The sequence below is a fragment of the Lissotriton vulgaris genome, chromosome 2_1 (assembly GCF_964263255.1).
Source record: "Lissotriton vulgaris chromosome 2_1, aLisVul1.2, whole genome shotgun sequence".
Lineage (NCBI taxonomy): Eukaryota > Metazoa > Chordata > Amphibia > Caudata > Salamandridae > Lissotriton > Lissotriton vulgaris.
This window is the reverse complement of record NC_141687.1, coordinates 1,187,628,593-1,187,652,368: the sequence shown is the minus strand read 5'-3', so window position 1 is coordinate 1,187,652,368 and position 23,776 is coordinate 1,187,628,593. Positions and strand designations below refer to the sequence as shown.

At 43.8% G+C, this 23,776-nt stretch overlaps 15 non-coding genes across 15 annotated transcripts; all 15 read right to left on the bottom strand.

The window, feature by feature from the left end:
- Window positions 1–1,225: 1,225 nt before the first annotated feature.
- Window positions 1,226–1,297, bottom strand: TRNAM-CAU (transfer RNA methionine (anticodon CAU)). Its single transcript has one exon. It is a non-coding gene; the product is annotated as a tRNA-Met (tRNA).
- A 4,869-nt stretch (window positions 1,298–6,166) lies between these two features.
- Window positions 6,167–6,238, bottom strand: TRNAG-CCC (transfer RNA glycine (anticodon CCC)). Its single transcript has one exon. It is a non-coding gene; the product is annotated as a tRNA-Gly (tRNA).
- A 546-nt stretch (window positions 6,239–6,784) lies between these two features.
- On the bottom strand, window positions 6,785–6,856 carry TRNAM-CAU (transfer RNA methionine (anticodon CAU)). Its single transcript has one exon. It is a non-coding gene; the product is annotated as a tRNA-Met (tRNA).
- Window positions 6,857–8,385: 1,529 nt separating this feature from the next.
- Window positions 8,386–8,457, bottom strand: TRNAM-CAU (transfer RNA methionine (anticodon CAU)). Its single transcript has one exon. It is a non-coding gene; the product is annotated as a tRNA-Met (tRNA).
- A 902-nt stretch (window positions 8,458–9,359) lies between these two features.
- Window positions 9,360–9,431, bottom strand: TRNAG-CCC (transfer RNA glycine (anticodon CCC)). Its single transcript has one exon. It is a non-coding gene; the product is annotated as a tRNA-Gly (tRNA).
- A 1,520-nt stretch (window positions 9,432–10,951) lies between these two features.
- TRNAG-UCC (transfer RNA glycine (anticodon UCC)) lies at window positions 10,952–11,023 on the bottom strand. Its single transcript has one exon. It is a non-coding gene; the product is annotated as a tRNA-Gly (tRNA).
- A 547-nt stretch (window positions 11,024–11,570) lies between these two features.
- Window positions 11,571–11,642, bottom strand: TRNAM-CAU (transfer RNA methionine (anticodon CAU)). Its single transcript has one exon. It is a non-coding gene; the product is annotated as a tRNA-Met (tRNA).
- An 897-nt stretch (window positions 11,643–12,539) lies between these two features.
- TRNAG-CCC (transfer RNA glycine (anticodon CCC)) lies at window positions 12,540–12,611 on the bottom strand. Its single transcript has one exon. It is a non-coding gene; the product is annotated as a tRNA-Gly (tRNA).
- A 1,527-nt stretch (window positions 12,612–14,138) lies between these two features.
- On the bottom strand, window positions 14,139–14,210 carry TRNAG-UCC (transfer RNA glycine (anticodon UCC)). Its single transcript has one exon. It is a non-coding gene; the product is annotated as a tRNA-Gly (tRNA).
- A 547-nt stretch (window positions 14,211–14,757) lies between these two features.
- On the bottom strand, window positions 14,758–14,829 carry TRNAM-CAU (transfer RNA methionine (anticodon CAU)). Its single transcript has one exon. It is a non-coding gene; the product is annotated as a tRNA-Met (tRNA).
- A 1,521-nt stretch (window positions 14,830–16,350) lies between these two features.
- Window positions 16,351–16,422, bottom strand: TRNAM-CAU (transfer RNA methionine (anticodon CAU)). The gene has a single exon. It is a non-coding gene; the product is annotated as a tRNA-Met (tRNA).
- A 910-nt stretch (window positions 16,423–17,332) lies between these two features.
- TRNAG-UCC (transfer RNA glycine (anticodon UCC)) lies at window positions 17,333–17,404 on the bottom strand. Its single transcript has one exon. It is a non-coding gene; the product is annotated as a tRNA-Gly (tRNA).
- A 3,731-nt stretch (window positions 17,405–21,135) lies between these two features.
- TRNAM-CAU (transfer RNA methionine (anticodon CAU)) lies at window positions 21,136–21,207 on the bottom strand. Its single transcript has one exon. It is a non-coding gene; the product is annotated as a tRNA-Met (tRNA).
- A 1,512-nt stretch (window positions 21,208–22,719) lies between these two features.
- TRNAM-CAU (transfer RNA methionine (anticodon CAU)) lies at window positions 22,720–22,791 on the bottom strand. Its single transcript has one exon. It is a non-coding gene; the product is annotated as a tRNA-Met (tRNA).
- A 910-nt stretch (window positions 22,792–23,701) lies between these two features.
- On the bottom strand, window positions 23,702–23,773 carry TRNAG-UCC (transfer RNA glycine (anticodon UCC)). The gene has a single exon. It is a non-coding gene; the product is annotated as a tRNA-Gly (tRNA).
- Between the last annotated feature and the right edge of the window lie 3 nt (window positions 23,774–23,776).

Genomic DNA, 23,776 nt, shown 5'->3' with positions numbered 1-23,776 from the left:
GCTTGCCCGGTGTAAGGCTTTTGAGCGTTTGGGAGCGTTCGGTACATGAGAGGACGTTGGACTGGAAACTATGCAAATTTGAAGCATCCAACCTTCCTGCTGCAGTCGGGGGCTCTTTCCATGGACATCTGCCTTTTGGATTCCTCTAAACTTGCCCTCTGATGAAACATTTTTTGAGCTGCAGTTACCTCCGACGTCTACAAGGTGGTGCTACATTCAGGTGAGGGCACAAGTATGCACAAAATGTTGGCGACTTTCACCAGATTTATCGATGGATCTTGCATATTGTTTTCAGAGGCTAGATATTGCCTAGGAAATGGTTTTTAACATAGAGATGCTGGAGTTATAATGTGTGGTCGGGCCTCAGCCCTTTCATTGTCTGCCCACTGTAAATATTTTTTACCAGCACATGTGAGTGGTGACTCTGCTTTATGAAACTTATCATATATTAGGACAATGAATATAGCAGAAGGGGCGATTGAGATGCTTGCCTACATATTTGTTTATTTTTTATATAACGGCTGATTAATCTGTTCATTATATTTCCATTTTGTGACATGTTGCATTAAAATATATCCTGCTTGCAGAATATATAAGTATTTGCACTGCGTTGGCCGGGAATCGAACCCAGGTCAACTGCTTGGAAGGCAGCTATGCTCACCATTATACCACCAACGCCCTCTGATCTGTGCGCTCTCGGTTCTTAACATTAGGATCCTGAGTTCAATGACTATCTTGCACCAGCTTCAATGGTGCATTTGGTTTAGATACCAACATGAAAAGCAATAGAAAGTTTTTTGCAGAGGGTAAGGAACTGGGATTGAAACCAAGGACAAAGCTGTGCAGAAGAGAAGAATGGAAAGCTGCATTACAAATAATAGATAAGAATATATAGAGGCAGCATGGGAAGCAAAACAGGGAAGAGAAATACAGAACATTCAATTAAATGCCCAGGAGATAGATAAGAGCAGAACAAAAAGGGAAGAATGAAATTCAAAGCCTGCCCATAAAAGTGTTTGAAGGTCCCACCAGTCATTTATGCTTATTATTGTGTGTCTTTACTTTCAAAGTACAGGGTGGATCCTTTGACGATCCCTCTCTTGTATTTCAGCAGACACAGATATTTGACAAGTCTTTTCTCACATAGCTGGCACAAGCTTGTGCTTTTCCTTGCATGCAGCGTGGAAATGACAGCTTGGTCCTTGGAAGGAAAGTCAAGCAAAATTAGCAGAGGATGGTTTCGATCCATCGACCTCTGGGTTATGGGCCCAGCACGCTTCCGCTGCGCCACTCTGCTCTGTTGTGAAAGTGTTCTTTTTATGCAGATAGGGAGCATTAAGCAGAGTAGCGTGGGATTGGTACGGCTCTCACCTCATTTGCCTAAGTATATTGCAAGGCATGCTGGGTACAGAAAAACTTCATCTTCCCCTCTCACAATCAGTCATAACTGAAAGTCAGACACTCTTAGGCACTAGCCGTTTCAGACCTTTATCAAGACAGCATGTCATGAACCCTCTCTCTCTCTCTCTCTCTCTCTGTGATCCTAGCACTAGCATGCTCAGGATTTGGCTTTACCTGGGAGCCAGAGATCTACCCTGTGAGTGTGAGGCTTTTGAGCGTTTGGGAGCGTTCGGGACGTGAGTGGACGTTGGACAGGAAACTCTGCGAATTTGAAGCATCCAACATTCCTGCTGCAGTGAGCGGCTCTTTCCATGGACATCTGCCTCTAGGATTCCTCTCAACTTGCCTTCTGATAAAACATTTTGTGAGCAGCAATTACCTTCGACAGCTACAAGGTGGCGCTACATTCTGGTAAGTGCACAAGTATGCACAAAATGTTAGGGACTTTTGCCAGATTTATCGGTGGATCTTGCATATTTTTTCAGAGGCTAGATATTGACTAGAAATGCTTTTTAACATAGAGATGTTGGAGTTATAATGTCTGGTCGGGCCTCAGCCCTTCCATTTTTTGCCCACTGTAACATATTTATTACCAGCACATGTGAGTTGTGACTCTGCTTTATAAAACGTATCATATATTAGGACAATGAATGTATCAGAAGGTGCGATTGAGATGTTTGCCTATGTATTTGTTTATTTTTTTTATATATGGCTGATTAATCTGTTCATGAAATTTCCATTTTGAGACATGTTGCATTAAAATATATCCTGCTTGCAGAATATATAAGCATTTTTACTGCATTGGCCGGGAATCGAACCCGGGTCAACTGCTTGGGAAGCAGCTATGCTGACCACTATACCACCGACGCCCTCTGATGTGTGTGCTCTCGGTTCTAAATATTACGTTCCAGAAATCAATGACTATCTTGCAACAGCTTCAATGGTGCATTTGGTTTCGATACCAACATGAGAAGTAGTAGAACGTTTTTTGCAGAGGGTAAGGAACTGGGGATTGAAACCAAGGACAAAGTTGTGCAGAAGAGAAGAAATGAAATGCAACAGTACAAATAGTAGAAATCAGCATATATAGGCAGCATGGGAAGCAAAGCAGGGAAGAGAAAGAGAGAACATTCCATGAAAGGCCCAGGAGATAGATAAGAGCAGAAAAAAAAGGGAAGAATGAAATTCAAAGCATGCCCATAAAGTTGTGTGAAGCTCCCACCAGTCATTTATGGTTATAGTTGTGTGTCTTTACTTTCAAAGTACAGGGTTGATCCTTTCACGAACACTCTTGTATTACACAGACACAGATAGTTGAAAAGTCTTTTCTCACATAGCTGGCACAATCTTGCGCTTTTCCTTTCTGGCAGTGTGGCTGTCCAGACCGTTTGTTTCCAGTGGGAGGGGTAGGTGCAGAGCAGCTTTCCTGCAGCGACGTAAGAGGACTTCCTCATTCGCTGCCGGCCCCACCTGGACGGCGCGTGAGGTTTCCAGGAGGAAACATTAGGGTTCCCAGGAGGTCCCCTCTGTGGAACCATTACGATACGACACTGCCTCAGGCCGTATACTGGTGTCCTGCAAAACTTAGAGGACCCGAGTAATTTATGAGCACCCAGGTCCTGATGAATCGCCCTTAGGGCGTGAAACATGTTGACCATTTCTTGCACTTTAAGGGTCGAGTAAGGGTTGGTTCCATTACTTACCACCCCTTAGTACCCCTGTACCTTTTATTGAAGCAGGAAGCCTGACTATTAAAACATTCGCCAACAGGACTTCCCTGACTTCTTTTAACTTCACTACCACGCTCACGATTACACTCCCTTAGGCCCCTCACACACACACACCCGCTGGCCCAGAATAAAAGATCTCCATCAAAAGTGCAGCTTCCATCGCTGCCCGACGGGCATTGCACCGCCAGCCTGCCGAAGGAGCAGGGTACCGATGATGAGGCTGGACGACTATCGACTGGGGCTACAGCTGTAGTCCTGTCGGTAGCCTGTGTGAGGTACCTTTACATTCTGGAATATGGGTCTACACCGCACACTTGAGACCCTCACTTCACCCTTTGTCTAGATTGAGTGAGAGAGAATTACCGGTTGAGCTAAATTCCTTGAGCTCTCCTGGGGGAACTCTGTACACCTCTTATTGTTTAGTGTGGAAATGACAGCTTGGTCCTTGGAAGGAAAATCAAGCAAAATTAGCAGAGAATGGTTTCGATCCATCGACCTCTGCGTTATGGGCCCAGCACGCTTCCGCTGCGCCACTCTGCTCGCTTGTGAAAGTGTTCTCTTTATGCAGATGAGGAGGCATTCAGCGGAGTGAAGTGGGATTGGTCGGGCTCTCACCTCATTTGCCTAATTATATCGCAAGGCATGCTGGGTGCAGAAAATCTTCATCTTCCCCTCTCACAATCAGTCATAACTGATAGTCCAGACCCTCTTAGGCACTAGCCGTTTCAGGCCTTTATCAAGACAGCAGCTCTCCGACACTCTCTGTCTCTCTCTCTCTGTGATCCTAGTGCTAGCATGCTCAGGATTTTGCTTTACCTGGGAGCCAGAGATCTACCCTGTGAGGGCTTGCCCGGTGTAAGGCTTTTGAGCGTTTGGGAGCGTTCGGTACATGAGAGGACGTTGGACTGGAAACTATGCAAATTTGAAGCATCCAACCTTCCTGCTGCAGTCGGGGGCTCTTTCCATGGACATCTGCCTTTTGGATTCCTCTAAACTTGCCCTCTGATGAAACATTTTTTGAGCTGCAGTTACCTCCGACGTCTACAAGGTGGCGCTACATTCAGGTGAGGGCACAAGTATGCACAAAATGTTGGCGACTTTCGCCAGATTTATCGATGGATCTTGCATATTGTTTTCAGAGGCTAGATATTGCCTAGGAAATGGTTTTTAACATAGAGATGCTGGAGTTATAATGTGTGGTCGGGCCTCAGCCCTTTCATTGTCTGCCCACTGTAAATATTTTTTACCAGCACATGTGAGTGGTGACTCTGCTTTATGAAACTTATCATATATTAGGACAATGAATATAGCAGAAGGGGCGATTGAGATGCTTGCCTACATATTTGTTTATTTTTTATATAACGGCTGATTAATCTGTTCATTATATTTCCATTTTGTGACATGTTGCATTAAAATATATCCTGCTTGCAGAATATATAAGAATTTGTACTGCGTTGGCCGGGAATCGAACCCGAGTCAACTGCTTGGAAGGCAGCTATGCTCACCACTATACCACCAACGCCCTCTGATCTGTGTGCTCTCGGTTCTTAACATTAGGATTCTGAGTTCAATGACTATCTTGCACCAGCTTCAATGGTGCATTTGGTTTAGATACCAACATGAAAAGCAATAGAAAGTTTTTTGCAGAGGGTAAGGAACTGGGATTGAAACCAAGGACAAAGCTGTGCAGAAGAGAAGAATGGAAAGCTGCATTACAAATAATAGATAAGAATATATAGAGGCAGCATGGGAAGCAAAACAGGGAAGAGAAATACAGAACATTCAATTAAATGCCCAGGAGATAGATAAGAGCAGAACAAAAAGGGAAGAATGAAATTCAAAGCCTGCCCATAAAAGTGTTTGAAGGTCCCACCAGTCATTTATGCTTATTATTGTGTGTCTTTACTTTCAAAGTACAGGGTGGATCCTTTGACGATCCCTCTCTTGTATTTCAGCAGACACAGATATTTGACAAGTCTTTTCTCACATAGCTGGCACAAGCTTGTGCTTTTCCTTGCTGGCAGCGTGGAAATGACAGCTTGGTCCTTGGAAGGAAAGTCAAGCAAAATTAGCAGAGGATGGTTTTGATCCATTGACCTCTGGGTTATGGGCCCAGCACGCTTCCGCTGCGCCACTCTGCTCTGTTGTGAAAGTGTTCTTTTTATGCAGATAGGGAGCATTAAGCAGAGTAGCGTGGGATTGGTACGGCTCTCACCTCATTTGCCTAAGTATATTGCAAGGCATGCTGGGTACAGAAAAACTTCATCTTCCCCTCTCACAATCAGTCATAACTGAAAGTCAGACACTCTTAGGCACTAGCCGTTTCAGACCTTTATCAAGACAGCATATCATGAACCCTCTCTCTCTCTCTCTGTGATCCTAGCACTAGCATGCTCAGGATTTGGCTTTACCTGGGAGCCAGAGATCTACCCGGTGAGGGCGAGGCTTTTGAGCATTTGGGAGCGTCCGGGACGTGAGTGGACGTTGGACAGGAAACTCTGCGAATTTGAAGCATCCAACATTCCTGCTGCAGTGAGCGGCTCTTTCCATGGACATCTGCCTCTAGGATTCCTCTCAACTTGCCTTCTGATAAAACATTTTGTGAGCAGCAATTACCTTCAACAACTACAAGGTGGCGCTACATTCTGGTAAGTGCACAAGTATGCACAAAATGTTAGGGACTTTTGCCAGATTTATCGGTGGATCTTGCATATTTTTTTCAGAGGCTAGATATTGCCTAGAAATGCTTTTTAACATAGAGATGTTGGAGTTATAATGTCTGGTCGGGCCTCAGCCCTTCCATTGTTTGCCCACTGTAACATATTTATTACCAGCACATGTGAGTTGTGACTCTGCTTTATAAAACTTATCATATATTAGGACAATGAATGTATCAGAAGGTGCGATTGAGATGTTTGCCTATGTATTTGTTTATTTTTTTTATATATGGCTGATTAATCTGTTCATGAAATTTCCATTTTGAGACATGTTGCATTAAAATATATCCTGCTTGCAGAATATATAAGCATTTTCACTGCGTTGGCCGGGAATTGAACCCGGGTCAACTGCTTGGGAAGCAGCTATGCTCACCACTATACCACCAACGCCCTCTGATGTGTGTGCTCTCGGTTCTAAATATTACGTTCCCGAAATCAATGACTATCTTGCAACAGCTTCAATGGTGCATTTGGTTTCGATACCAACATGAGAAGTAGTAGAACGTTTTTTGCAGAGGGTAAGGAACTGGGGATTGAAACCAAGGACAAAGTTGTGCAGAAGAGAAGAAATGAAATGCAACAGTACAAATAGTAGAAATCAGCATATATAGGCAGCATGGGAAGCAAAGCAGGGAAGAGAAAGAGAGAACATTCCATGAAATGCCCAGGTGATAGATAAGAGCAGAAAAAAAAGGGAATAATGAAATTCAAAGCATGCCCAGAAAGTTGTGTGAAGCTCCCACCAGTCATTTATGGTTATAGTTGTGTGTCTTTACTTTCAAAGTACAGGGTTGATCCTTTCACGAACACTCTTGTATTACACAGACACAGATAGTTGAGAAGTCTTTTCTCACATAGCTGGCACAAGCTTGCGCTTTTCCTTTCTGGCAGTGTGGAAATGACAGCTTGGTCCTTGGAAGAAAAGTCAAGCAAAATTAGCAGAGGATGGTTTTGAACCATCGACCTCTGGGTTATGGGCCCAGCACGCTTCCGCTGCGCCACTCTGCTCGTTCGTGAAAGTGATCTCTTTATGCAGATGAGGAGGTATTCAGCGGAGTGAAGTGGGATTGGTCGGGCTCTCACCTCATTTGCCTAATTATATCGCAAGGCATGCTGGGTGCAGAAAATCTTCATCTTCCCCTCTCACAATCAGTCATAACTGATAGTCCAGACCCTCTTAGGCACTAGCCGTTTCAGGCCTTTATCAAGACAGCAGCTCTCCGACACTCTCTGTCTCTCTCTCTCTGTGATCCTAGTGCTAGCATGCTCAGGATTTGGCTTTACCTGGGAGCCAGAGATCTACCCGGTGAGGGCTTGCCCGGTGTAAGGCTTTTGAGCGTTTGGGAGCGTTCGGTACATGAGAGGACGTTGGACTGGAAACTATGCAAATTTGAAGCATCCAACCTTCCTGCTGCAGTCGGGGGCTCTTTCCATGGACATCTGCCTTTTGGATTCCTCTAAACTTGCCCTCTGATGAAACATTTTTTGAGCTGCAGTTACCTCCGACGTCTACAAGGTGGTGCTACATTCAGGTGAGGGCACAAGTATGCACAAAATGTTGGCGACTTTCACCAGATTTATCGATGGATCTTGCATATTGTTTTCAGAGGCTAGATATTGCCTAGGAAATGGTTTTTAACATAGAGATGCTGGAGTTATAATGTGTGGTCGGGCCTCAGCCCTTTCATTGTCTGCCCACTGTAAATATTTTTTACCAGCACATGTGAGTGGTGACTCTGCTTTATGAAACTTATCATATATTAGGACAATGAATATAGCAGAAGGGGCGATTGAGATGCTTGCCTACATATTTGTTTATTTTTTATATAACGGCTGATTAATCTGTTCATTATATTTCCATTTTGTGACATGTTGCATTAAAATATATCCTGCTTGCAGAATATATAAGTATTTGCACTGCGTTGGCCGGGAATCGAACCCAGGTCAACTGCTTGGAAGGCAGCTATGCTCACCATTATACCACCAACGCCCTCTGATCTGTGCGCTCTCGGTTCTTAACATTAGGATCCTGAGTTCAATGACTATCTTGCACCAGCTTCAATGGTGCATTTGGTTTAGATACCAACATGAAAAGCAATAGAAAGTTTTTTGCAGAGGGTAAGGAACTGGGATTGAAACCAAGGACAAAGCTGTGCAGAAGAGAAGAATGGAAAGCTGCATTACAAATAATAGATAAGAATATATAGAGGCAGCATGGGAAGCAAAACAGGGAAGAGAAATACAGAACATTCAATTAAATGCCCAGGAGATAGATAAGAGCAGAACAAAAAGGGAAGAATGAAATTCAAAGCCTGCCCATAAAAGTGTTTGAAGGTCCCACCAGTCATTTATGCTTATTATTGTGTGTCTTTACTTTCAAAGTACAGGGTGGATCCTTTGACGATCCCTCTCTTGTATTTCAGCAGACACAGATATTTGACAAGTCTTTTCTCACATAGCTGGCACAAGCTTGTGCTTTTCCTTGCATGCAGCGTGGAAATGACAGCTTGGTCCTTGGAAGGAAAGTCAAGCAAAATTAGCAGAGGATGGTTTCGATCCATCGACCTCTGGGTTATGGGCCCAGCACGCTTCCGCTGCGCCACTCTGCTCTGTTGTGAAAGTGTTCTTTTTATGCAGATAGGGAGCATTAAGCAGAGTAGCGTGGGATTGGTACGGCTCTCACCTCATTTGCCTAAGTATATTGCAAGGCATGCTGGGTACAGAAAAACTTCATCTTCCCCTCTCACAATCAGTCATAACTGAAAGTCAGACACTCTTAGGCACTAGCCGTTTCAGACCTTTATCAAGACAGCATGTCATGAACCCTCTCTCTCTCTCTCTCTCTCTCTGTGATCCTAGCACTAGCATGCTCAGGATTTGGCTTTACCTGGGAGCCAGAGATCTACCCTGTGAGTGTGAGGCTTTTGAGCGTTTGGGAGCGTTCGGGACGTGAGTGGACGTTGGACAGGAAACTCTGCGAATTTGAAGCATCCAACATTCCTGCTGCAGTGAGCGGCTCTTTCCATGGACATCTGCCTCTAGGATTCCTCTCAACTTGCCTTCTGATAAAACATTTTGTGAGCAGCAATTACCTTCGACAGCTACAAGGTGGTGCTACATTCTGGTAAGTGCACAAGTATGCACAAAATGTTAGGGACTTTTGCCAGATTTATCGGTGGATCTTGCATATTTTTTTCAGAGGCTAGATATTGCCTAGAAATGCTTTTTAACATAGAGATGTTGGAGTTATAATGTCTGGTCGGGCCTCAGCCCTTCCATTGTTTGCCCACTGTAACATATTTATTACCAGCACATGTGAGTTGTGACTCTGCTTTATAAAACTTATCATATATTAGGACAATGAATGTATCAGAAGGTGCGATTGAGATGTTTGCCTATGTATTTGTTTATTTTTTTTATATATGGCTGATTAATCTGTTCATGAAATTTCCATTTTGAGACATGTTGCATTAAAATATATCCTGCTTGCAGAATATATAAGCATTTTCACTGCGTTGGCCGGGAATCGAACCCGGGTCAACTGCTTGGGAAGCAGCTATGCTCACCACTATACCACCAACGCCCTCTGATGTGTGTGCTCTCGGTTCTAAATATTACGTTTCCGAAATCAATGACTATCTTGCAACAGCTTCAATGGTGCATTTGGTTTCGATACCAACATGAGAAGTAGTAGAACGTTTTTTGCAGAGGGTAAGGAACTGGGGATTGAAACCAAGGACAAAGTTGTGCAGAAGAGAAGAAATGAAATGCAACAGTACAAATAGTAGAAATCAGCATATATAGGCAGCATGGGAAGCAAAGCAGGGAAGAGAAAGAGAGAACATTCCATGAAATGCCCAGGAGATAGATAAGAGCAGAAAAAAAGGGAAGAATGAAATTCAAAGCATGCCCAGAAAGTTGTGTGAAGCTCCCACCAGTCATTTATGGTTATAGTTGTGTGTCTTTACTTTCAAAGTACAGGGTTGATCCTTTCACGAACACTCTTGTATTACACAGCCACAGATAGTTGAGAAGTCTTTTCTCACATAGCTGGCACAAGCTTGCGCTTTTCCTTTCTGGCAGTGTGGAAATGACAGCTTGGTCCTTGGAAGGAAAGTCAAGCAAAATTAGCAGAGGATGGTTTCGATCCATCGACCTCTGGGCCCAGCACGCTTCCGCTGCGCCACTCTGCTCGTTCGTGAAAGTGATCTCTTTATGCAGATGAGGAGGCATTCAGCGGAGTGAAGTGGGATTGGTCGGGCTCTCACCTCATTTGCCTAATTATATCGCAAGGCATGCTGGGTGCAGAAAATCTTCATCTTCCCCTCTCACAATAAGTCATAACTGATAGTCCAGACCCTCTTAGGCACTAGCCGTTTCAGGCCTTTATCAAGACAGCAGCTCTCCGACACTCTCTGTCTCTCTCTCTCTGTGATCCTTGTGCTAGCATGCTCAGGATTTGGCTTTACCTGGAAGCCAGAGATCTACCCGGTGAGGGCTTGCCCGGTGTAAGGCTTTTGAGCGTTTGGGAGCGTTCGGTACATGAGAGGACGTTGGACTGGAAACTATGCAAATTTGAAGCATCCAACCTTCCTGCTGCAGTCGGGGGCTCTTTCCATGGACATCTGCCTTTTGGATTCCTCTAAACTTGCCCGCTGATGAAACATTTTTTGAGCTGCAGTTACCTCCGACGTCTACAAGGTGGCGCTACATTCAGGTGAGGGAACAAGTATGCACAAAATGTTGGCGACTTTCACCAGATTTTTCGATGGATCTTGCATATTGTTTTCAGAGGCTAGATATTGCCTAGGAAATGGTTTTTAACATAGAGATGCTGGAGTTATAATGTGTGGTCTGGCCTCAGCCCTTTCATTGTCTGCCCACTGTAAATATTTTTTACCAGCACATGTGAGTGGTGACTCTGCTTTATGAAACTTATCATATATTAGGACAATGAATATAGCAGAAGGGGCGATTGAGATGCTTGCCTACATATTTGTTTATTTTTTATATAACGGCTGATTAATCTGTTCATTATATTTCCATTTTGTGACATGTTGCATTAAAATATATCCTGCTTGCAGAATATATAAGTATTTGTACTGCGTTGGCCGGGAATCGAACCCGGGTCAACTGCTTGGAAGGCAGCTATGCTCACCACTATACCACCAACGCCCTCTGATCTGTGCGCTCTCGGTTCTTAACATTAGGATCCTGAGTTCAATGACTATCTTGCACCAGCTTCAATGGTGCATTTGGTTTAGATACCAACATGAAAAGCAATAGAAAGTTTTTTGCAGAGGGTAAGGAACTGGGATTGAAACCAAGGACAAAGCTGTGCAGAAGAGAAGAATGGAAAGCTGCATTACAAATAATAGATAAGAATATATAGAGGCAGCATGGGAAGCAAAACAGGGAAGAGAAATACAGAACATTCAATTAAATGCCCAGGAGATAGATAAGAGCAGAACAAAAAGGGAAGAATGAAATTCAAAGCCTGCCCATAAAAGTGTTTGAAGGTCCCACCAGTCATTTATGCTTATTATTGTGTGTCTTTACTTTCAAAGTACAGGGTGGATCCTTTGACGATCCCTCTCTTGTATTTCAGCAGACACAGATATTTGACAAGTCTTTTCTCACATAGCTGGCACAAGCTTGTGCTTTTCCTTGCTGGCACCGTGGAAATGACAGCTTGGTCCTTGGAAGGAAAGTCAAGCAAAATTAGCAGAGGATGGTTTCGATCCATCAACCTCTGGGTTATGGGCCCAGCACGCTTCCACTGCGCCACTCTGCTCTGTTGTGAAAGTGTTCTTTTTATGCAGATAGGGAGCATTAAGCAGAGTAGCGTGGGATTGGTATGGCTCTCACCTCATTTGCCTAAGTATATTGCAAGGCATGCTGGGTACAGAAAAACTTCATCTTCCCCTCTCACAATCAGTCATAACTGAAAGTCAGACACTCTTAGGCACTAGCCGTTTCAGACCTTTATCAAGACAGCATGTCATGAACCCTCTCTCTCTCTCTCTCTGTGATCCTAGCACTAGCATGCTCAGGATTTGGCTTTACCTGGGAGCCAGAGATCTACCCGGTGAGGGCTTGCCCGGTGTGAGGCTTTTGAGCGTTTGGGAGCGTTCGGGACGTTGGACAGGAAACTCTGCGAATTTGAAGCATCCAACATTCCTGCTGCAGTGAGCGGCTCTTTCCATGGACATCTGCCTCTAGGATTCCTCTCAACTTGCCTTCTGATAAAACATTTTGTGAGCAGCAATTACCTTCGACAGCTACAAGGTGGCGCTACATTCTGGTAAGTGCACAAGTATGCACAAAATGTTAGGGACTTTTGCCAGATTTATCGGTGGATCTTGCATATTTTTTTCAGAGGCTAGATATTGCCTAGAAATGCTTTTTAACATAGAGATGTTGGAGTTATAATGTCTGTTCGGGCCTCAGCCCTTCCATTGTTTGCCCACTGTAACATATTTATTACCAGCACATGTGAGTTGTGACTCTGCTTTATAAAACTTATCATATATTAGGACAATGAATGTATCAGAAGGTGCGATTGAGATGTTTGCCTATGTATTTGTTTATTTTTTTTATATATGGCTGATTAATCTGTTCATGAAATTTCCATTTTGAGACATGTTGCATTAAAATATATCCTGCTTGCAGAATATATAAACATTTTCACTGCGTTGGCCGGGAATCGAACCCGGGTCAACTGCTTGGGAAGCAGCTATGCTCACCACTATACCACCAACGCCCTCTGATGTGTGTGCTCTCGGTTCTAAATATTACGTTTCCGAAATCAATGACTATCTTGCAACAGCTTCAATGGTGCATTTGGTTTCGATACCAACATGAGAAGTAGTAGAACGTTTTTTGCAGAGGGTAAGGAACTGGGGATTGAAACCAAGGACAAAGTTGTGCAGAAGAGAAGAAATGAAATGCAACAGTACAAATAGTAGAAATCAGCATATATAGGCAGCATGGGAAGCAAAGCAGGGAAGAGAAAGAGAGAACATTCCATGAAATGCCCAGGAGATAGATAAGAGCAGAAAAAAAGGGAAGAATGAAATTCAAAGCATGCCCAGAAAGTTGTGTGAAGCTCCCACCAGTCATTTATGGTTATAGTTGTGTGTCTTTACTTTCAAAGTACAGGGTTGATCCTTTCACGAACACTCTTGTATTACACAGCCACAGATAGTTGAGAAGTCTTTTCTCACATAGCTGGCACAAGCTTGCGCTTTTCCTTTCTGGCAGTGTGGAAATGACAGCTTGGTCCTTGGAAGGAAAGTCAAGCAAAAATAGCAGAGGATGGTTTCGATCCATCGACCTCTGGGTTATGGGCCCAGCACGCTTCCGCTACGCCACTCTGCTCGTTCGTGAAAGTGATCTCTTTATGCAGATGAGGAGGCATTCAGCGGAGTGAAGTGGGATTGGTCGGGCTCTCACCTCATTTGCCTAATTATATCGCAAGGCATGCTGGGTGCAGAAAATCTTCATCTTCCCCTCTCACAATCAGTCATAACTGATAGTCCAGACCCTCTTAGGCACTAGCCGTTTCAGGCCTTTATCAAGACAGCAGCTCTCCGACACTCTCTGTCTCTCTCTCTCTGTGATCCTAGTGCTAGCATGCTCAGGATTTGGCTTTACCTGGAAGCCAGAGATCTACCCGGTGAGGGCTTGCCCGGTGTAAGGCTTTTGAGCGTTTGGGAGCGTTCGGTACATGAGAGGACGTTGGACTGGAAACTATGCAAATTTGAAGCATCCAACCTTCCTGCTGCAGTCGGGGGCTCTTTCCATGGACATCTGCCTTTTGGACTCCTCTAAACTTGCCCGCTGATGAAACATTTTTTGAGCTGCAGTTACCTCCGACGTCTACAAGGTGGCGCTACATTCAGGTGAGGGCACAAGTATGCACAAAATGTTGGCGACTTTCACCAGATTTTTCGATGGATCTTGCATATTGTTTTCAGAGGCTAGATATTGCCTAGGAAATGGTTTTTAACATAGAGATGCTGGAGTTGTAATGTGTGGTCTGGCCTCAGCCCTTTCATTGTCTGCCCACTGTAAATATTTTTTACCAGCACATGTGAGTGGTGACTCTGCTTTATGAAACTTATCATATATTAGGACAATGAATATAGCAGAAGGGGCGATTGAGATGCTTGCCTACATATTTGTTTATTTTTTATATAACGGCTGATTAATCTGTTCATTATATTTCCATTTTGTGACATGTTGCATTAAAATATATCCTGCTTGCAGAATATATAAGTATTTGTACTGCGTTGACCGGGAATCGAACCCGGGTCAACTGCTTGGAAGGCAGCTATGCTCACCACTATACCACCAACGCCCTCTGATCTGTGCGCTTTCGGTTCTTAACATTAGGATCCTGAGTTCAATGACTATCTTGCACCAGCTTCAATGGTGCATTTGGTTTAGATACCAACATGAAAAGCAATAGAAAGTTTTTTGCAGAGGGTAAGGAACTGGGATTGAAACCAAGGACAAAGCTGTGCAGAAGAGAAGAATGGAAAGCTGCATTCCAAATAATAGATAAGAATATATAGAGGCAGCATGGGAAGCAAAACAGGGAAGAGAAATACAGAACATTCAATTAAATGCCCAGGAGATAGATAAGAGCAGAACAAAAAGGGAAGAATGAAATTCAAAGCCTGCCCATAAAAGTGTTTGAAGGTCCCACCAGTCATTTACGCTTATTATTGTGTGTCTTTACTTTCAAAGTACAGGGTGGATCCTTTGACGATCCCTCTCTTGTATTTCAGCAGACACAGATATTTGACAAGTCTTTTCTCACATAGCTGGCACAAGCTTGTGCTTTTCCTTGCTGGCAGCGTGGAAATGACAGCTTGGTCCTTGGAAGGAAAGTCAAGCAAAATTAGCAGAGGATGGTTTCGATCCATCGACCTCTGGGTTATGGGCCCAGCACGCTTCCACTGCGCCACTCTGCTCTGTTGTGAAAGTGTTCTTTTTATGCAGATAGGGAGCATTAAGCAGAGTAGCGTGGGATTGGTACGGCTCTCACCTCATTTGCCTAAGTATATTGCAAGGCATGCTGGGTACAGAAAAACTTCATCTTCCCCTCTCACAATCAGTCATAACTGAAAGTCAGACACTCTTAGGCACTAGCCGTTTCAGACCTTTATCAAGACAGCATGTCATGAACCCTCTCTCTCTCTCTGTGATCCTAGCACTAGCATGCTCAGGATTTGGCTTTACCTGGGAGCCAGAGATCTACCCGGTGAGGGCTTGCCCGGTGTGAGGCTTTTGAGCGTTTGGGAGCGTTCGGGGCGTGAGTGGACGTTGGACAGGAAACTCTGCGAATTTGAAGCATCCAACATTCCTGCTGCAGTGAGCGGCTCTTTCCATGGACATCTGCCTCTAGGATTCCTCTCAACTTGCCTTCTGATAAAACATTTTGTGAGCAGCAATTACCTTCGACAGCTACAAGGTGGCGCTACATTCTGGTAAGTGCACAAGTATGCACAAAATGTTAGGGACTTTTGCCAGATTTATCGGTGGATCTTGCATATTTTTTTCAGAGGCTAGATATTGCCTAGAAATGCTTTTTAACATAGAGATGTTGGAGTTATAATGTCTGTTCGGGCCTCAGCCCTTCCATTGTTTGCCCACTGTAACATATTTATTACCAGCACATGTGAGTTGTGACTCTGCTTTATAAAACTTATCATATATTAGGACAATAAATGTATCAGAAGGTGCGATTGAGATGTTTGCCTATGTATTTGTTTATTTTTTTTATATATGGCTGATTAATCTGTTCATGAAATTTCCATTTTGAGACATGTTGCATTAAAATATATCCTGCTTGCAGAATATATAAACATTTTCACTGCGATGGCCGGGAATCGAACCCGGGTCAACTGCTTGGGAAGCAGCTATGCTCACCACTAAACCACCAACGCCCTCTGATGTGTGTGCTCTCGGTTCTAAATATTACGTTTCCGAAATCAATGACTATCTTGCAACAGCTTCAATGGTGCATTTGGTTTCGATACCAACATGAGAAGTAGTAGAACGTTTTTTGCAGAGGGTAAGGAACTGGGGATTGAAACCAAGGACAAAGTTGTGCAGAAGAGAAGAAATGAAATGCAACAGTACAAATAGTAGAAATCAGCATATATAGGCAGCATGGGAAGCAAAGCAGGGAAGAGAAAGAGAGAACATTCCATGAAATGCCCAAGAGATAGATAAGAGCAGAAAAAAAAGGGAAGAAGGAAATTCAAAGCATGCCCAGAAAGTTGTGTGAAGCTCCCACCAGTCATTTATGGTTATAGTTGTGTGTCTTTACTTTCAAAGTACAGGGTTGATCCTTTCACAAACACTCTTGTATTACACAGCCACAGATAGTTGAGAAGTCTTTTCTCACATAGCTGGCACAAGCTTGCGCTTTTCCTTTCTGGCAGTGTGGAAATGACAGCTTGGTCCTTGGAAGGAAAGTCAAGCAAAATTAGCAGAGGATGGTTTCGATCCATCGACCTCTGGGTTATGGGCCCAGCACGCTTCCGCTGCGCCACTCTGCTCGTTCGTGAAAGTGATCTCTTTATGCAGATGAGGAGGCATTCAGCGGAGTGAAGTGGGATTGGTCGGGCTCTCACCTCATTTGCCTAATTATATCGCAAGGCATGCTGGGTGCAGAAAATCTTCATCTTCCCCTCTCACAATCAGTCATAACTGATAGTCCAGACCCTCTTAGGCACTAGCCGTTTCAGGCCTTTATCAAGACAGCAGCTCTCCGACACTCTCTGTCTCTCTCTCTCTGTGATCCTAGTGCTAGCATGCTCAGGATTTGGCTTTACCTGGAAGCCAGAGATCTACCCGGTGAGGGCTTGCCCGGTGTAAGGCTTTTGAGCGTTTGGGAGCGTTCGGTACATGAGAGGACGTTGGACTGGAAACTATGCAAATTTGAAGCATCCAACCTTCCTGCTGCAGTCGGGGGCTCTTTCCATGGACATCTGCCTTTTGGATTCCTCTAAACTTGCCCGCTGATGAAACATTTTTTGAGCTGCAGTTACCTCCGACGTCTACAAGGTGGCGCTACATTCAGGTGAGGGCACAAGTATGCACAAAATGTTGGTGACTTTCACCAGATTTATCGATGGATCTTGCATATTGTTTTCAGAGGCTAGATATTGCCTAGGAAATGGTTTTTAACATAGAGATGCTGGAGTTATAATGTGTGGTCGGGCCTCAGCCCTTTCATTGTCTGCCCACTGTAAATATTTTTTACCAGCACATGTGAGTGGTGACTCTGCTTTATGAAACTTATCATATATTAGGACAATGAATATAGCAGAAGGGGCGATTGAGATGCTTGCCTACATATTTGTTTATTTTTTATATAACGGCTGATTAATCTGTTCATTATATTTCCATTTTGTGACATGTTGCATTAAAATATATCCTGCTTGCAGAATATATAAGTATTTGTACTGCGTTGGCCGGGAATCGAACCCGGGTCAACTGCTTGGAAGGCAGCTATGCTCACCACTATACCACCAACGCCCTCTGATCTGTGCGCTCTCGGTTCTTAACATTAGGATCCTGAGTTCAATGACTATCTTGCACCAGCTTCAATGGTGCATTTGGTTTAGATACCAACATGAAAAGCAATAGAAAGTTTTTTGCAGAGGGTAAGGAACTGGGATTGAAACCAAGGACAAAGCTGTGCAGAAGAGAAGAATGGAAAGCTGCATTACAAATAATAGATAAGAATATATAGAGGCAGCATGGGAAGCAAAACAGGGAAGAGAAATACAGAACATTCAATTAAATGCCCAGGAGATAGATAAGAGCAGAACAAAAAGGGAAGAATGAAATTCAAAGCCTGCCCATAAAAGTGTTTGAAGGTCCCACCAGTCATTTATGCTTATTATTGTGTGTCTTTACTTTCAAAGTACAGGGTGGATCCTTTGACGATCCCTCTCTTGTATTTCAGCAGACACAGATATTTGACAAGTCTTTTCTCACATAGCTGGCACAAGCTTGTGCTTTTCCTCGCTGGCAGCGTGGAAATGACAGCTTGGTCCTTGGAAGGAAAGTCAAGCAAAATTAGCAGAGGATGGTTTCGATCCATCAACCTCTGGGTTATGGGCCCAGCACGCTTCCGCTGCGCCACTCTGCTCTGTTGTGAAAGTGCTCTTTTTATGCAGATAGGGAGCATTAAGCAGAGTAGCGTGGGATTGGTACGGCTCTCACCTCATTTGCCTAAGTATATTGCAAGGCATGCTGGGTACAGAAAAACTTCATCTTCCCCTCTCACAATCAGTCATAACTGAAAGTCAGACACTCTTAGGCACTAGCCGTTTCAGACTTTATCAAGACAGCATGTCATGAACCCTCTCTCTCTCTCTCTGTGATCCTAGCACTAGCATGCTCAGGATTTGGCTTTACCTGGGAGCCAGAGATCTACCCGGTGAGGGCTTGCCCGGTGTGAGGCTTTTGAGCGTTTGGGAGCGTTGTGGACGTTGGACAGGAAACTCTGCGAATTTGAAGCATCCAACATTCCTGCTGCAGTGAGCGGCTCTTTCCATGGACATCTGCCTCTAGGATTCCTCTCAACTTGCCTTCTGATAAAACATTTTGTGAGCAGCAATTACCTTCAACAGCTACAAGGTGGCGCTACATTCTGGTAAGTGCACAAGTATGCACAAAATGTTAGGGACTTTTGCCAGATTTATGGGTGGATCTTGCATATTTTTTTCAGAGGCTAGATATTGCCTAGAAATGCTTTTTAACATAGAGATGTTGGAGTTATAATGTCTGGCCGGGCCTCAGCCCTTCCATTGTTTGCCCACTGTAACATATTTATTTCCAGCACATGTGAGTTGTGACTCTGCTTTATAAAACTTATCATATATTAGGACAATGAATGTATCAGAAGGTGCGATTGAGATGTTTGCCTATGTATTTGTTTATTTTTTTTATATATGGCTGATTAATCTGTTCATGAAATTTCCATTTTGAGACATGTTGCATTAAAATATATCCTGCTTGCAGAATATATAAGCATTTTCACTGCGTTGGCCAGGAATCGAACCCGGGTCAACTGCTTGGGAAGCAGCTATGCTCACCACTATACCACCAACGCCCTCTGATGTGTGTGCTCTCGGTTCTAAATATTACGTTCCCGAAATCAATGACTATCTTGCAACAGCTTCAATGGTGCATTTGGTTTCGATACCAACATGAGAAGTAGTAGAACGTTTTTTGCAGAGGGTAAGGAACTGGGGATTGAAACCAAGGACAAAGTTGTGCAGAAGAGAAGAAATGAAATGCAACAGTACAAATAGTAGAAATCAGCATATATAGGCAGCATGGGAAGCAAAGCAGGGAAGAGAAAGAGAGAACATTCCATGAAATGCCCAGGAGATAGATAAGAGCAGAAAAAAAAGGGAAGAATGAAATTCAAAGCATGCCCAGAAAGTTGTGTGAAGCTCCCACCAGTCATTTATGGTTATAGTTGTGTGTCTTTACTTTCAAAGTACAGGGTTGATCCTTTCACGAACACTATTGTATTACACAGACACAGATAGTTGAGAAGTCTTTTCTCACATAGCTGGCACAAGCTTGCGCTTTTCCTTTCTGGCAGTGTGGAAATGACAGCTTGGTCCTTGGAAGGAAAGTCAAGCAAAATTAGCAGAGGATGGTTTCGATCTATCGACCTCTGGGTTATGGGCCCAGCACGCTTCCGCTGCGCCACTCTGCTCGTTTGTGAAAGTGATCTCTTTATGCAGATGAGGAGGCATTCAGCGGAGTGAAGTGGGATTGGTCGGGCTCTCACCTCATTTGCCTAATTATATCGCAAGGCATGCTGGGTGCAGAAAATCTTCATCTTCCCCTCTCACAATCAGTCATAACTGATAGACAAGACCCTCTTAGGCACTAGCCGTTTCAGGCATTTATCAAGACAGCAGCTCTCCGACACTCTCTGTCTCTCTCTCTCTGTGATCCTAGTGCTAGCATGCTCAGGATTTGGCTTTACCTGGAAGCCAGAGATCTACCCGGTGAGGGCTTACCCGGTGTAAGGCTTTTGAGCGTTGGGAGCGTTCGGTACATGAGAGGACGTTGGACTGGAAACTATGCAAATTTGAAGCATCCAACCTTCCTGCTGCAGTCGGGGGCTCTTTCCATGGACATCTGCCTTTTGGATTCCTCTAAACTTGCCCGCTGATGAAACATTTTTTGAGCTGCAGTTACCTCCAACGTCTACAAGGTGGTGCTACATTCAGGTGAGGGCACAAGTATGCACAAAATGTTGGCGACTTTCACCAGATTTATCGATGGATCTTGCATATTGTTTTTAGAGGCTAGATATTGCCTAGCAAATGGTTTTTAACATAGAGATGCTGGAGTTATAATGTGTGGTCGGGCCTCAGCCCTTTCATTGTCTGCCCACTGTAAATATTTTTTACCAGCACATGTGAGTGGTGACTCTGCTTTATGAAACTTATCATATATTAGGACAATGAATATAGCAGAAGGGGCGATTGAGATGCTTGCCTAAATATTTGTTTATTTTTTATATAACGGCTGATTAATCTGTTCATTATATTTCCATTTTGTGACATGTTGCATTAAAATATATCCTGCTTGCAGAATATATAAGTATTTGTACTGCGTTGGCTGGGAATCGAACCCGGGTCAACTGCCTGGAAGGCAGCTATGCTCACCACTATACCACCAACTCCCTCTGATCTGTGCGCTCTCGGTTCTTAACATTAGGATCCTGAGTTCAATGACTATCTTGCACCAGCTTCAATGGTGCATTTGGTTTAGATACCAACATGAAAAGCAATAGAAAGTTTTTTGCAGAGGGTAAGGAACTGGGATTGAAACCAAGGACAAAGCTGTGCAGAAGAGAAGAATGGAAAGCTGCATTACAAATAATAGATAAGAATATATAGAGGCAGCATGGGAAGCAAAACAGGGAAGAGAAATACAGAACATTCAATTAAATGCCCAGGAGATAGATAAGAGCAGAACAAAAAGGGAAGAATGAAATTCAAAGCCTGCCCATAAAAGTGTTTGAAGGTCCCACCAGTCATTTATGCTTATTATTGTGTGTCTTTACTTTCAAAGTACAGGGTGGATCCTTTGACGATCCCTCTCTTGTATTTCAGCAGACACAGATATTTGACAAGTCTTTTCTCACATAGCTGGCACAAGCTTGTGCTTTTCCTTGTTGGCAGCGTGGAAATGACAGCTTGGTCCTTGGAAGGAAAGTCAAGCAAAATTAGCAGAGGATGGTTTCGATCCATCGACCTCTGGGTTATGGGCCCAGCACGCTTCCGCTGCGCCACTCTGCTCTGTTGTGAAAGTGTTCTTTTTATGCAGATAGGGAGCATTAAGCAGAGTAGCGTGGGATTGGTACGACTCTCACCTCATTTGCCTAAGTATATTGCAAGGCATGCTGGGTACAGAAAAACTTCATCTTCCCCTCTCACAATCAGTCATAACTGAAAGTCAGACACTCTTAGGCACTAGCCGTTTCAGACCTTTATCAAGACAGCATGTCATGAACCCTCTCTCTCTCTCTCTGTGATCCTAGCTCTAGCATGCTCAGGATTTGGCTTTACCTGGGAGCCAGAGATCTACCCGGTGAGGGCGAGGCTTTTGAGCATTTGGGAGCGTCCGGGACGTGAGTGGATGTTGGACAGGAAACTCTGCGAATTTGAAGCATCCAACATTCCTGCTGCAGTGAGCGGCTCTTTCCATGGACATCTGCCTCTAGGATTCCTCTCAACTTGCCTTCTGATAAAACATTTTGTGAGCAGCAATTACCTTCAACAGCTACAAGGTGGCGCTACATTCTGGTAAGTGCACAAGTATGCACAAAATGTTAGGGACTTTTGCCAGATTTATCGGTGGATCTTGCATATTTTTTTCAGAGGCTAGATATTGCCTAGAAATTCTTTTTAACATAGAGATGTTGGAGTTATAATGTCTGGTCGGGCCTCAGCCCTTCCATTGTTTGCCCACTGTAACATATTTATTACCAGCACATGTGAGTTGTGACTCTGCTTTATAAAACTTATCATATATTAGGACAATGAATGTATCAGAAGGTGCGATTGAGATGTTTGCCTATGTATTTGTTTATTTTTTTTATATATGGCTGATTAATCTGTTCATGAAATTTCCATTTTGAGACATGTTGCATTAAAATATATCCTGCTTGCAGAATATATAAGCATTTTCACTGCATTGGCCGGGAATCGAACCTGGGTTAACTGCTTGGGAAGCAGCTATGCTCACCACTATACCACCAACGCCCTCTGATGTGTGTGCTCTCGGTTCTAAATATTACGTTTCCGAAATCAATGACTATCTTGCAACAGCTTCAATGGTGCATTTGGTTTCGATACCAACATGAGAAGTAGTAGAACGTTTTTTGCAGAGGGTAAGGAACTGGGGATTGAAACCAAGGACAAAGTTGTGCAGAAGAGAAGAAATGAAATGCAACAGTACAAATAGTAGAAATCAGCATATATAGGCAGCATGGGAAGCAAAGCAGGGAAGAGAAAGAGAGAACATTCCATGAAATGCCCAGGTGATAGATAAGAGCAGAAAAAAAAGGGAAGAATGAAATTCAAAGCATGCCCAGAAAGTTGTGTGAAGCTCCCACCAGTCATTTATGGTTATAGTTGTGTGTCTTTACTTTCAAAGTACAGGGTTGATCCTTTCACGAACACTCTTGTATTACACAGACACAGATAGTTGAGAAGTCTTTTCTCACATAGCTGGCACAAGCTTGAGCTTTTCCTTTCTGGCAGTGTGGAAATGACAGCTTGGTCCTTGGAAGAAAAGTCAAGCAAAATTAGCAGAGGATGGTTTCGAACCATCGACCTCTGGGTTATGGGCCCAGCACGCTTCCGCTGTGCCACTCTGCTCGCTCGTGAAAGTGATCTCTTTATGCAGATGAGGAGGTATTCAGCGGAGTGAAGTGGGATTGGTCGGGCTCTCACCTCATTTGCCTAATTATATCGCAAGGCATGCTGGGTGCAGAAAATCTTCATCTTCCCCTCTCACAATCAGTCATAACTGATAGTCCAGACCCTCTTAGGCACTAGCCGTTTCAGGCCTTTATCAAGACAGCAGCTCTCCGACACTCTCTGTCTCTCTCTCTCTGTGATCCTAGTGCTAGCATGCTCAGGATTTGGCTTTACCTGGGAGCCAGAGATCTACCCGGTGAGGGCTTGCCCGGTGTAAGGCTTTTGAGCGTTTGGGAGCGTTCGGTACATGAGAGGACGTTGGACTGGAAACTATGCAAATTTGAAGCATCCAACCTTCCTGCTGCAGTCGGGGGCTCTTTCCATGGACATCTGCCTTTTGGATTCCTCTAAACTTGCCCTCTGATGAAACATTTTTTGAGCTGCAGTTACCTCCGACGTCTACAAGGTGGTGCTACATTCAGGTGAGGGCACAAGTATGCACAAAATGTTGGCGACTTTCACCAGATTTATCGATGGATCTTGCATATTGTTTTCAGAGGCTAGATATTGCCTAGGAAATGGTTTTTAACATAGAGATGCTGGAGCTATAATGTGTGGTCGGGCCTCAGCCCTTTCATTGTCTGCCCACTGTAAATATTTTTTACCAGCACATGTGAGTGGTGACTCTGCTTTATGAAACTTATCATATATTAGGACAATGAATATAGCAGAAGGGGCGATTGAGATGCTTGCCTACATATTTGTTTATTTTTTATATAACGGCTGATTAATCTGTTCATTATATTTCCATTTTGTGACATGTTGCATTAAAATATATCCTGCTTGCAGAATATATAAGTATTTGTACTGCGTTGGCCGGGAATCGAACCCAGGTCAACTGCTTGGAAGGCAGCTATGCTCACCACTATACCACCAACGCCCT